General features: G+C 33.0%; 1 protein-coding gene across 6 annotated transcripts in view; it reads right to left on the reverse strand.

The window, feature by feature from the left end:
- Nucleotides 1-15,317, reverse strand: part of LOC115244490 (formin-binding protein 1-like) — a 33,587-nt gene that overhangs the window by 14,310 nt on the left and 3,960 nt on the right. The gene's annotated exons all lie outside the window — the stretch shown is intronic.

Here is a 15,317-nt window from a genome sequence, read left to right on the forward strand (position 1 = left end):
TATATTAATAATTTTAAATAAATTTGAGAAATTTAACGCATGTATCATTATATTTATTTCTTATAAATAGAATACAGTAGTAACGAGAGAGAAAGAGAGAGAGAGAGAGAGAGAGAGAGAAAGAATGCAGAACAAGAAGAAGACGTAGATTAACTTCTTTAAATAAATAAGAAAGTTTGAATAAACTTATTTTCTTATTTTGAATTATTATATACTTTATAAAATATGTATCTAAAATGTCGATTTCGCCTGGCAAGGGAGTGAGAATTTTTCTCCGTCAAACGTCTCTCTCTCTCTATAATGCTAAAAATATTTTATTTATAAAAATATTTAAAATAGAATATATACACATATTTACAATGTTTTAAATGTACTTGAATATTTTAAATACATATCCAAACATAAAATGGTTTATATAAATTATAAAAACTGAATATATATCAAAAAATTTAAGATACTTGAAACAAAATTTTAGTTTAGAGAAATTACAATTAAATAAATTATAAAATATATATTAATAATTTTAAATAAATTTGAGAAATTTAACGCATGTATCATTATATTTATTTCTTATAAATAGAATACAGTAGTAACGAGAGAGAAAGAGAGAGAGAGAGAGAGAGAGAGAGAAAGAATGCAGAACAAGAAGAAGACGTAGATTAACTTCTTTAAATAAATAAGAAAGTTTGAATAAACTTATTTTCAAGGCGGGAATTATTATATACTTTATAAAATATGTATCTAAAATGTCGATTTCGCCTGGCAAGGGAGTGAGAATTTTTCTCCGTCAAACGAACAATCCGACCGTATCTATCGCGGTCGACGACTGAGAAAAACCTCTTGGCACACATACGCCCCTCGTTTCCTCTCCTCCACCGTCTCCTTCTTCTCCATCACCACCACGGGACAATGAAGAATTTCGCAAGCAACGCGCGCGGAAAGATTTCTGAACACCGTTTAGCGGCTCGGCACGAAAAGTGAAACTGGACAACTATCATTTAGTTATCCTAGACAAAGTATCGTACAAACAATGTTACTATATGAGCACTGGCAACTTCGACGATGTATCATACAATTAAGATTGTGTATCTATCACTTAATGCCTTACATACATTTTAATAATTTCTTACCTTTATTCTTGCAAACTAAATCTCTATCGCAATTTCTCTACTACTAATTTCTCGCCTTTCCATATTTTTTCATATTAAGATGATTTATTAATAATAATCAAATATAAGTCAACAATTTTTTATATAAGAGGGTGTCTACTCAAATCTTATAAAAAAAATTCCTTTATCTTCTAGGTACTTTTACTCAAAATTCTAGATAAAGAAAATATTTTAAAGATTTTTAGTGCAACTTTCTAAAATAAGATTTTTTTTCTAATGTTTTTTATTTATACGGAGAAAAAACACGAAACTTCTTAAGTTTCAAATGTTAGATTTGCAAATATACTGAAAAAACTGAATAGCTTTCGTAAAATAAAATTTTTCACTTGCGTAATACATTTTCATTTTTTTATCACTAAAAATTACAATAACAAATATGTGGTGCATATTCAATATTTTGTTAAAACATTAAATATATAAACAGAGATAGATATACAATTCATAATATATTTTAAATATACATAATTCACCTGCGTGAAGTTAGCACCCCATTTTTGAAATTTTAAAATTCTAAAGGTTGTTCCAGGTTGTTCTAGACTTGTTCTAAATTGTTCCAAAACATCAAATTTATATTATAAAAATAATTCACTATTTGTTTTATCGGTGTATTGCCGATCGTTTACGATATAAGAGCAAAATTATCAGAGATTTTTTTTTTTTTAATTCCAGAGTCCCAATAAAATTCCATGAGAATCCCCTGATTTTTTTTCAGATACAAAAGAAATCCATGAGAATTTCACGTTTCTCATATTTTTCCAGGGAGTAGACAACCTGCTGCTACTAATTTCCCGCTTTTCATATTTTTTCATATTAAGATAATAATTGGAAAACTTTATATTAATAATAATCGAATATATAATAAATCAATAGTTTTTTATATAAATTGTTAAATGCTTGAGTGTCGTCCCTATTATCTGGAAAATTCAAAAAGTTGGAAAAATCAATGGGACATGTTTAAAAACGGCGTCCAAGTCTCTCTACTTAAGGAGGAATGCGAGCTTTATCGTTCAAGGACGCTCGTATCTTTCGACATTTATGCCACGGCACTGGTTTAAGGACAAATCGAGAGTCGCCTTTACAACGAAGGGGAGAGAGACGAAAGATCTTTGGCCCATACGGCTGGCATTCGAAACGCATTACTTTCATTTCCAATGAGCGACCATTCAAGGGCCACGTGGCTTCTTACGGTCATACATGGTCCACGGGTGCGTCCTTCTTCATCTTCTTTCGTGATGTTTCACCTTGCTACCTTGTAGCAAAAAAAAAAAAGACAAGATCTCGACCAGAATACCTGAGTCACGTGTACTCGATTTGCGGTTCGAACAGCCGCCAAACGACGCGAAATGAAAGAAGGAAGTCGTATCGAAGATTTTTCCCTCCATTCGACCGTGAATAAACTAATAAAAAATGAATAAACTAATAAAATTGAGACTCTCTCTATAAATGAGATAATAATCTCCGATCTATATTGGAATAGAATTTTCTATTCTGGTTGTATGCTTAAGAGAGATTAGCTCGCTCAATTAAATTTAACAGAAATTTTGAAGCATTTTATAACGTGTGATCTCTTTCTCGTTTAAATTTAAGAATCCTAAGTGGTCGTATTTTCTGATTACTGTTCTCGGTTTTATGGATTCTGTAGTCCTTGAATCAATAAAGGTTCGTTTAGCTTTGTCCTCTAAGTTTGTAAAATCTAGATTCCACAGATTCGCAATCTCTTATTCAGCTTCTTCTTATTCCTATTTCACGCAACAATCTTATTCCATCCGTTCGAGATTTATACGGTGAATTCGAATCACACTCGCGGACCGCAATGGCACGACGTAGTCACTCGTGCGTCTCTACGTCTCGGATCGGAACAACTTTCTCATTGTGATAACTGTATAACTCGGCTCGTGGCTCGGCGAGTAATTTGCAATGAAATAACGGAGAACTGGTAGCGCAGGTGATAGTCGGCGAACCGCGGCTTTCGAACACACACGTGTGCGAACGGGCGACGACGGGCAATCACCGATCGATTTGCTCTTTCGCCGTCGATACACCCGGTATCTCGGCACGGATTATTAAATTCCGTTTTTCCTTCGGATATTTCCTTCGCGAACACACACCGATAACACCCACCGTTGATTGCAGAACATATCGCATATTTGTAGCAAACTAGGAACTATTCAATGAATTTTTATACAACGTGAGTCACAGAATACTGAAATATCCTTTTATCTGTAGATACGAAAAATATGTGAAACACAATCACACAATGTAAATTAAATCAAATAAATTAATATAAAATAACTTTTAAAAAATATTCAAAAAAAAAAATAATTACAATATATTTTTATTATCTTATTAAAATATATATTGAATATTCGCTCTATTCTCGAATATTTTTATATATAATCCAATCATTTATCTCTTATAAAACATAATTCAATTGATTCTTCAAATATTTGTGCATGAATAAACGAAGCGATCACTTTTGCATTGAAATCTGAAGCCATTGAGATTATAACGATTTCAACCCCTGACATAAAAATAATTGTGTTTGGATAGTATCGAGCGCGTATACCCCCATGTATGTACGATGACGACGACGGTCATTATTCACCGGACGACGACGACGTCACCGTCGTTTCCAAGTAGAGTCGATCGCACCGAACGATTCGATGTAGAAACAAATTAAATTATACTCCATTATGCCGAATCGATCTTCGCGCGGGGCGTTAGCCTCGTGAATCCGAAGCTCTGGCGAACCTCTGTCGACCAACCCTGCGTTTCGTCCATGCCACAGGTCGATACACGGGAAACGCACCGTCGAGGGCTATGACTCATCCGCGGTGCGACCTTCTCCAAAAAAGTGCGTTAGCAAAAGAACGACTAGGATCGAACAATTCATCGCAGAAACAAGTTATGGAAACGTGGATAAAAAATTCAGCAAAATGGATATTCAAGAGAGAGAGAGAGAGAGAGATGTCAACATTATATTATAACACTCTGTTCGCTTTTCTTCGATTTTTTTGGAACAATAAGAAATAATAATTTAAAAAAAATAAGGAAGAAATTCGAAAAGAAAATTCGACATAAAAAATATCAAAATTTTATTTATACTGTATTATAAAAATTCCAAAAGTACGCTCAAGTAATTTTGTTTCTTTCTTTCTTGAAAAATTCGAAAATCTAGAAATATAGGAATATAAAAATATATAAGCTTGATAATCTCAAGCGCACTTGGAAAAATTCACTCTCTTCGGAAAGTGGTTCCATCATTTTCCGATTCTTCTCTTTTTCCTAGATTCTGGCATGGTCGTGTTTCTGGCAGTAACAGATTGGGGGAGGAAGAAGGAAAGGTTTATGGAGATGATCGATAAGAACAGCGTGCTCTGGAGCCAAAGCGAGTAAAAGGCTACATCGTAAAAATAGTTTGAAAACTAAAAATCACACGAAACAAACTATGGGCTCGAACAAGTGTGCATTATGAGTCACGGAATAGCATTGGGGGTAGCTCTCACACCCTTCATCCTATTGATCTTACATTTCTGTATACTGTACGCAACTCGAAAGGGACAGACGAGAAAATAAAGAGTGAGCGAGATAATTAATCGAAAGATAAAATATTGAAAAAAAAATTGAAAAAAGGAAAGAAATAAAGAGAAGGTAGACTAAAATATAATAAAAATATTATAGAAATAAAGATGACGTGAAAGAAATGCGAATATTCTGAGAATATTGAAAAGTAAGTAACTAACATTCTTCAATAAAAAATTTCAACCTTTAGTTTATTCAATTATCTATTTTTTAATATCAAAATTTAAATTTTTACGAAAATTCATTATTTTATAAGTGCAACAATTCATCGAAAAATTACTGGAAAATTTGTCTATGTGAATCTAGTACTTGATTTTAAAAAGAAAATTCTCAGCACAATTTTCTTTTTGCTTTCTATAATTTTTTTCATTTTTATAAGTCATCAAACAAGATAGATGTCAAACTATTAACTTTTAAAAGTTACATAAAAAAAATTCGATAGTTATATTATATGAAGCTATATCTTCATTATTTCAATAAAATGCTGCTAAATATCCGTTGCATTATTAAAATATTTAGCGAACATTACGACCTAATTGTTTGATTTTATAGTACGAAAAGTTTAGATCGTAAAATCGATTTCAAATAATTGTAAATTAACCGTAAGAGAGCAACATATAAAATATCTCCGTTTTATTAAAAAATTCTCTATATATTAAAGGAGTTTAGATTTTCATTAATTTTGTATTCACGTTCCAGCATTTTATTTAATTTTCCTTTCAATCTCTATATGAAATATATATTACGTTTCTCTTCCTACTAAATTAAATTGGTCAATCTTCAATATAGGAGCGACCTCACGAAACTTTTTAAAACTCACATATTTTATGTATTTTGAAGCGTAGAAAACGAATCCATTGAAAAAATTATCGCTCTCGTTCCTCTGTTTTTTTTTTTTTAATTAATAAAATAGGACGATGTGGGGATAATATGCCTCTTTTGTTAATGTTTTTGAGTGTTTATTTTAAATATTGTTTTGTGGAAGTGAAAAGTAAACATTTTTTCAACGGATTCGTTTTCTACGCCTCAAAATACATAAAATATGAGTTTCAAAAAATTTTGTGAGGTTGCCCCTATATTGAAGATTTACCATTAAATCATATAGAAGATTGTCAAGACTTATTCAAATAAATAAATAAGCGAATTTCGAAAGAACCAAAAATATATGTCGTCGATTCACATATACATATTTTGATTGTAATCGTGCGTGCAATAATTAAAAGGAAAAAGCGAAGAGTACAAAATTCAGAAACGTGACATTCCGATCAGACAGCCATTATTGCGCTTTTGTGCGTTGTGAATCTCACGGAATGCATTTACGGGCTTCATGTCGTAAATAGGGACAATGCGTCTAGTGTATGCGATAGAATGCGCGATGCAATAGGTATAATCGCAGATTATGCACTCACTCCGAGTCTTCGGCACGTGACGAGATTATTATTAGGCACACTATTAGGTAAATAAAGCAGGTAATCGGAGCTCCATCCGCTTTGACAGAATCCAGCAATTCGGACATCATCGAATGCGAAATCGAGTTTTTCAAAATATTTTTAGACCGACCAAAACACATTAATGTAATCGCAAAATGAAACATAATTTATCTACAGTCGACTGTATATGAAGCTTTTATGAAATTGTCGACGGATTTTCTTGGAAAAATATTATCTGGATACTGATTTCCCTCTCGTTTCCTACAAATCCAGCCTACAATGCGAGATACTCTGCGGGTATCTCGCCTCTCACCGGAGGAGACGACGTTTACCCATTGCTCCGTTAGCATACGGGCCAAGGCGATACGATAGTCCGTCCTGACCTGTGACAACATTCCTGGGAATTTGCGGGCATTCTCGACGCCCCGTCTAACAATACCATTTCTTCTTTCGGCAGCGAGTTTCTTCGCTAATATTTGCGACATCGATATTACATATAAATCGACGCGACGAGTCGTTAGAATGGAAAGGGGGTGACAATTGATTGCGTTGCATTACTAATATCTCGAAATTACGTCCTAATTTTAACTAGAGTTCTCCAACGCCGTTAATAAATGCGACTGTCTTATCTCTCTAAATTATCAGTATTTTTCTGCCCCATCAAATTGTAAAATAAAAAAAAAAAAATAATGTGAAATGCCTGTGGTCACTTGTCTTGCTAAATTATTCTCGCTTTATTATTGTCACTTTGCGCGACACGGTGCATAATTATACGGACATGGGCTCGGGACTCTTATCTAGAGAATATTCAAAGGTCGAAGAGGCAGCTGGCATGCGCCGAGCTTTTCGCACGTTCATGAGCACAAACAGATCCTTGCTCTCTCTTGAGAGAGAGCTTTTAATAGACACCGTAAATCCTGCAACGTCTCCGCGCACAAGTGCGGGCTCGATCGTAAACGGATCTCTTGGCTCTTGACGTTAATTAATTTGTTGTGGCCTCACGGCTATCGCAAGCGATTGTAAGTTTGGAACTTACTCGAATTCTTAATTAATCTATCGCAGTGTGTTTTCACTCACTGTCAAAGTTTTAATGATAAATCTTAACTCCCATTGAAGTCAGGGTTGGCAAAATACCACATTTTTTGAATAAAATCCATACTAATTGTAAAAACCGGTATTTTTCGAAAAACTAGTCTTTTTTATAAAAAGTGTTGAAATAAATAGAAAACCTTTTTATCGATATTCGTCAATGGAAAAAATGTTTTTTAAATTAAATTTTGTACAAAATAAAATCCGTAATAGAGTAGGAATCAACGTTAAGAGATTAAACCAGATTAATATGTAAAAAGTTATATAAATATATTTTAAATGTTACATATTATAATCATTTTTATAGTTTTTGTCAATTTCAATGGAATAATGTGAAATGCCTGTGGTCACTTGTCTTGCTAAATTATTCTCGCTTTATTATTGTCACTTTGCGCGACACGGTGCATAATTATACGGACATGGGCTCGGGACTCTTATCTAGAGAATATTCAAAGGTCGAAGAGGCAGCTGGCATGCGCCGAGCTTTTCGCACGTTCATGAGCACAAACAGATCCTTGCTCTCTCTTGAGAGAGAGCTTTTAATAGACACCGTAAATCCTGCAACGTCTCCGCGCACAAGTGCGGGCTCGATCGTAAACGGATCTCTTGGCTCTTGACGTTAATTAATTTGTTGTGGCCTCACGGCTATCGCAAGCGATTGTAAGTTTGGAACTTACTCGAATTCTTAATTAATCTATCGCAGTGTGTTTTCACTCACTGTCAAAGTTTTAATGATAAATCTTAACTCCCATTGAAGTCAGGGTTGGCAAAATACCACATTTTTTGAATAAAATCCATACTAATTGTAAAAACCGGTATTTTTCGAAAAACTAGTCTTTTTTATAAAAAGTGTTGAAATAAATAGAAAACCTTTTTATCGATATTCGTCAATGGAAAAAATGTTTTTTAAATTAAATTTTGTACAAAATAAGATCCGTAATAGAGTAGGAATCAACGTTAAGAGATTAAACCAGATTAATATGCAAAAAGTTATATAAATATATTTTAAATGTTACATATTATAATCATTTTTATAGTTTTTGTCAATTTCAATGGATACAGTCCGCTTAGCCAATCCTGATTGAAGTATCTTTAGATTGTAGAATTCTCTTTTAGCTTGTGTAAGAATATCTCATGTGAATGCTCTGTGATTTTTAAATTCTATCGACATGTATCTCAAAGAATGAGTCTCGATGGGAATCATCGAGATGCAGTTGCATTCATCTGCGAGACGTGTAACATCTACTGCGCGCATAATGAGTGGCATAAACGAAGGATCGTTTATTTATAGGCATTGAACAATAACGACGTAAATGATCGTGACAAGTTGTAGCGTCATCATCGATTTCACGCAATTGCCCCGCGTTATATTTATCTAATCTGTGATTTATCTCCAGAGATTTTTATCTTCCTATGGATCGTAATTGTTCTCGGAATAAGTATAACCCTAGGGATCTGTCGAGCACCGCGTTCGTAAAATATTTGTAGAATATATATAACTGATATTCTCTGAATTATTATTCGCGAATGTGCTTGCATTAAACGTAAAAGTCACGACGCTTAAAATAAGATAAACGCGCAACGATGTTACGCGTTAATGACGTTTTAATTGTTTGTGTTTGTAATTGATGTGTTACGAGATAGCGACGCCTCGCTATCTCGATGGTTCGGTTGAAAAAAAAAAATGGAAACGATAGAAAAATATGGAGAACGTAAAAGTCCGCGAAGTCGTTGACCACAACACGTCGAAATGACGACGAACGCCTCGCTGATTCTACGTTAATTAATTCGCGCCGCGTGTTCGAGGTGAGGCGCCCGACATGGTACATATATACATACGTGCGTGTGCACGTGCTACTTGTCTCATTATCGTATTTACTGTACTCGTGAGAATTATTGAATCTTCGACAATTTTTATTTCATATAAAAAAATATACCCGCCAATACTTTTAATAACTTATTTATGGTCGATCTTTTGATAACAAGATTATTAAAGGGATGATAAATTTTAGGACAAAAAGTGAACAATTTTTTTAAGATTTGAGCTTTGAAGGAAATTTGAAAAAACCTTATTGCTTACATAATCTCAAGATTTTATTTGGTCGGAATTTTAATTTAAAACTCTTGGTGTCATAAATAGAAATATTTTATCAAACTCTGAATTAGGCTATTTTCTCCTTTCCCTTTCAATCAGGTCGCGACGATATGATCGGGAAATAATAATAAGTGATTCTCGACTTTTGATCGAGTCATAAAAGGTCGCCGGACGATATCGCTTTCGGCTTATCATGGCTCAATTCGATCGCATGCTTGAGTCACTCATATTTTTCAGCACACTTTTAATCGCCGGCCATGAATCACATTGCAAACGTTCGTTTCATTCGTTGCCGCTCGGAATAAAAACGAAGATTGAATAAGACGGACGGACCGAGTGGGAGAGGAGACATGTCGAGGAATAATCTAGGGCTCGCGCGATATCAGCGGAGGATGCAGCAGCGATAAGAAACGCGCGTGGGACACTCTCGATGCCGTATACAGCGCTTTGTTTCTGCCGGAATAAAGGTTGAACGTTCTTTGAACGAAAGTTAAATTCGGCTTTTGTACGCAGAATGATCCTAGGATAAAAGAAAAAAAAAAAAAATATTCGTGACAGAGTAAAAGATAGTCTAGAGAAAAATATTTTTTTACAAATTTTATAATAAAGAAAATTTTTTTTAGAAAAGAATTATTTTTTATAAATTTTATAATAAAAAAAAGTTAAAGAAAAATATCTTTTTATAAATCTTATAATAAAGAAAAATTTAGAAAAAAGAAATCTTTTTTTATAAATTTTATACTAAAGAAAAACTTTCTCAAGGAATCAATAATGCAAGTCTACGCCGGGCAACGATACGATGTTGCGTGCGTGATTATTCGATAGCTCGCTGGAACAAAGTAGGAAAATTAGCATACTTTGCCTCTTACGTAAGAGCATACGTCTAGGTATACGAACTGCAAAAAGTAGAGAAACCGAATAAAATTCTCGCCGAGAAAAGAATCGAGAATCTCTCAAAAGCCTGTCATATTCATATATTGTATTACAATTATATGTTGATTTTTTGCACATATTTTATAGCCCTCAGTCTCTCGAAAATCTTGATAAAATATAAATATCTATTTTATTCATATTAATTTTATTCATATGCTTAGCTTTTACACTCTCGTCAGCAATTAATTTTAAGTAACATAGAAAAATAGCAAAAAATCTTTTAAAATTATATCTTAAAAATTATCTTATTCGCGTATTTACGCGTGTGTGTAGGCGTGTGTGTGCGCGCGCGTGGAAAAAGTTTAATCTGCATAGCTCGCGAGGTCCGCGCGGCCTTAATCAACGCGGATACCAGTCCCTCTCGCTCCCATTCCGTTTCACTCTCGCACACTGTAGCCGGCCGAGTAAGAGTGCGCTCTCGAGAGTTCGGTATTTATAGAGATTCGGCGCGATGCGTGGGTGGGGCAGGTTCTTTCCTTCTGCACGGTTCGCGGCCACGCGGCCACGCACGCTGCGTGCCCGAGAAAAAGGCGAGACAGGCGTGTCTACGGGGTGTCACGCGCAAACGTGGAATTCGTTAGCTCTCGCGTGCATACATAGTACACGTCGGAAGATGTTTGGTTTCCCCTTTCAACGAATGCTTAAACCAAGACCGGTTGCTCCTACGTTCACTATCAGAATTCCCGTATCATATTGCGATTAAATATACATGTGTTCATGCGATGTATATTTTCTCAAGGGACAAGGGTAATTGTTAAAAAGAGGCAAATAATATCATGCGTTTCCAAGTATCTCGCTGCATGTCTCTTTCCACGAGATCCTCTATAGTTACGTGCGCAGAAATACTCATCTTCGCGACAGCGAAGAATCACGCGCATTGTAACTCTACAATACCACCTCGAAGTAACATTTGCATCTTCGAGATAATTGCATTTCAAAGAGATAATCTCTTTGATCAAATTTCTTTAACAGTTTTATATATAGATATCGTTAAATTCAACACGCGTGGAGTATGTCACTAGAAAATTGTAGTAACTAATATTTTTCGAGAAGTAGCGAAAAATTATTTAATCAATATTACTATCTATATTTGATATATATAACAGATACAATAATATATTTATATTTCCAAAATTTTTTAAATTATTATAACGTTTATATATATGCAAGTATATAAATGATTCTCTTCTCTATTGACATACTGACATAGTAACTATTATCCCAAAAATAAATTATACATCGTGTGTGTATCTTCATGCATGCGTGTAATATGTAATATAATATACACATACACACACATATTAAATTTGTCCAGAGAAATTGAGGATTCCGAATTTCTATCCTCCCGAATTTACATTTAACCCACATTCATAAAAAATTTGAAGGGTATCCAACGCTAATAAAACAGAAAATCTAAGTTTCCAAAAGAATTTCTTCACTTTACAGAAAAACGAATAGAGAAAATTAAAAAAAAATTCTCTGTCGTTTCCAGATCTTTAAGAATAAAAAAAGCAATATATTGAAATATAACACACCACACATATCATCTGCTTTTCAAAATATTATTAATTCCATTGTTTGAAAATTGATTAAAATATTACGAACTAGATATTTTTCTTTATCATAGTATTGTTTAAGTAATCGTGGAAATTATTCTCTCACATTTTTTTCCGTGGAATATCTCGCAAAATTCCACAAACAACCGAGATGCGAACAACCGTGTAATCATGCAAACATCTTCGGTCAACCATGCACGATAATAGCCACCGGTTGCCTGTGAAACGTGGGAATTGGGAAGCGTTTTAAATTTTGGACTGTAATACTCCGTGACGCATGTAAAAGCTGGAAGCTGTAACTTTTCGCCAAAACAAACTATTCTTGATTCGATAAACTTATTAAATCAATGTCCACCTTCCAATCTTTTACGTTTATGCATATCCATAATTGTTTTCTTTTTATCACATTTTTATTAAATTTGATTTATCTGTATGTGTATAAATTTTATATTTTAAATAATTTTTAAATAAAATTTTCATTTATTTATTGTCAATATTTCAATTTATAATAAAAAGATTTAATCAACTTAAATAAAAATATTTATATCAAATAACAAAAAAATGTCGAATAAAATTTATTTAGTTAAAAAAAGAAGATTAAATATGTTAAAATTACGTTGACAGAATGTCTTCAATCGATAAAAATCACGAAGTAAAAAATACACGTTTAATACGATGTCAATGTTATATGATATGTTTTAGATAATTTCATAATCACAATACCGTATAAGGAAAGATATCGTAAAAGCAATAGATTTATAAAAATAATCTTTAAAATGTTTTAAGTAAAATGTTTGTAATATAATTTTGATAATAATTTGATATATACATAAACGTAATATTAATATAGTAAAACATAAAATTTCATTCGAAATATTGCAAAAGAGAGACGGGATGATGTGATCGAATTTCGAGCGAAAGTAATGCAAAGCCGGGAAAAGCGAATAATAACGGTGTTGACTGGAATCTGCCAAACCGGACAAACTCGTTTAGGTGGTGGTGTCACGCTAAACCCCACTCACCCCGGTTAACCCTTTCGCCGCCACGCGAATCGAAAAATGTTCAGATCATATCGTCATATTACAAACAATACTGCAATACTTACAAACAGAATGCACAGAAATAATATTCATTAATTAAGTACATGTGTTCGCAAATGCACGTCGTTTTGCAAAGATCTATTAATATAATATAAATTGTTAATAATTAAAAATTAATAATAAATAAATATTTCAAAAATTGAGAGAATTTAATTATTATAATTAATTTGAATTAAATTTGTATTAAATTATTCTCGAAAGTCTTATATTTTTCAAAGCAAATAAAAAATTATACTTATTGACTTATGACTTATTTCAGAGGAAATAAGAAATAACTTGATAATAAGAGCGATATCCGGTCGATCAACAGGCAAATCGTAGAGCTGGAAAGAATTTTTGCTTCGCGATCATAATTACGCTATAAATAAGTCGTTACTATGACCGCTACTTCCTCATACCTTTTCTTTACGGTAAATTTAAATTACGCCACGCGTTTCGATAAGAGTTTCCACCTAGTGTGCACTTTGTCATTAAAAGGAATTTATGGAGGTACAGTTAGAAGCTATCAACCGTTTTCCTATAAATGGTAAAGAAAGAACATACATATACATACATAATTTTTTTCCTATCAAAAATGTCGTATATTTGAATGTTTGGTATTCATGATAAACAAACTTTCGATAAAATTATACTGGAAATAAAAATCGTTATTTCTTGAGTGCTGTATTAGAGAGAAAATTATATCAGTCAATATTCCAAAAAATAGAATTTTGTTTTCCAAGGAAATTTCCTTTGTGATGATAGCACATCCGTCCGCGCTACGTACAGTTACAAAAGATGAAGCTTTACTCGCCTAATCTCTATTAGGAAATTTCGCGGAGCGCGTTTCCGTTAGTCGATTATGCGTTTCAGCGAAAAATGATGAATAACCGTCTTTAGCTCATGAAAGACTCGTCGAGGTCTCGTGCGTGCCGCTGTGATTTCACGATTTGACACATTCCTGTTGCCTCGAGCATTTCATTTCCGGATATAAGTCTCCCTTTTTCCTTCATTGAAAAACACCGGAAAAATGTCGAGAAAGTCTCGAACGATTAGCGGCAATTATTATATGCATTAAGCAATATCTTAATTGCTTAATTATTACAAGATTCTGATTATAGATTATTCCAAGAGAGTCTGATAATAATGAATGACGGTTAATAAAGATATCCAGTGATGCTGAAAATTAAAAGCCCGGTCTATTTTGGGAGGGTCAAAAAACCGATTTTTTACATTTTCTGTAAATATGATGGCTGAAGAATGTCTTAAATTTTATTGAAAAATTTGCAAAATTGACGGATTTATAAGATTTCGAATAGAATAGCGATAAGAATCTAAATAGAATTTAAAAAATTAATAATTAATATTTTTCTGACCTTCAAGAAATAAATAAATTTCAGCAAAATTAAAAATATCTAATTTTAAAATAATACCACTTTATTATTTTTCAATTTTCTCTAATGAAATTAGATTCTGTATCCCGTAAATATCCTACAAAATAAAATTAGACCGAGTTTATTTATTTCAAACGATTACAAAAGAAGAGCAACTGTCGCACTGTTAAACTATGCATTTTTAAACACGCTAAAAAACACGAAAAAATACTAAATATCCAAGATTTTAAAATATTGACGTACTGTTTAAACATGAATAAAAATATGTGTAAAAACGTCAAAAAGATCAATCTCTAATATTCTTAAAAAAAAAAAAATTGCCTGAAAATTATCAATTTTTCATATTGCTAGAGTAGACCGGGTTCTTAATAAAAATTCTTGGTATAAAAAAGAAATAAATAAATAGAGCTAGCAGAGATTAAGTGTGAACGCGATAAAGCCGAGGAAAAGCTCTCAATTAACGCTCATTTGCACAGGTAGAGAAAAATCGTGTCGCGATACCGATCGACTCCGAAAGCCGCTGCTCCCGCGCGTCTCTCTCTTCCGTTTCACCTACGGTGGATGATTAGTTACGCACGTCGCACGATCGGGAAAATGGGAGTAAAACGAGCGTAGGAGGGAAAAGTCGCGAAGGTTACGAGACGAGCGTTACTTTCTCCGGCGCGAAATCGCGAGCGTATATCCCCAAATATATAAAACTAAAATGATTAATAGATCATAAAAAATATAATTAGCTATAATTCTCTTATATATAAAGATGACAATTGGAAACGCGTAAAATCATCTCTGTGCTAAAGAGAAAGAAAATTAATTACTTATCAATAAGTAAAAACCGTAATAATTTAAAAAATGCAATAATTAAATAAATAATTAAATGAATATAATTGGAATATAATAATTGAAATATAAAATAAAATTGTTGCAAAACAATTTTCCTTAAATTATCCCTTTCCCGAATTGTTTCTTTTATAATAACAAAATAATTGTTAT

Source organism: Formica exsecta, unplaced genomic scaffold (genome assembly GCF_003651465.1).
Source record: "Formica exsecta isolate Colony F162 unplaced genomic scaffold, ASM365146v1 scaffold82, whole genome shotgun sequence".
NCBI lineage: Eukaryota > Metazoa > Arthropoda > Insecta > Hymenoptera > Formicidae > Formica > Formica exsecta.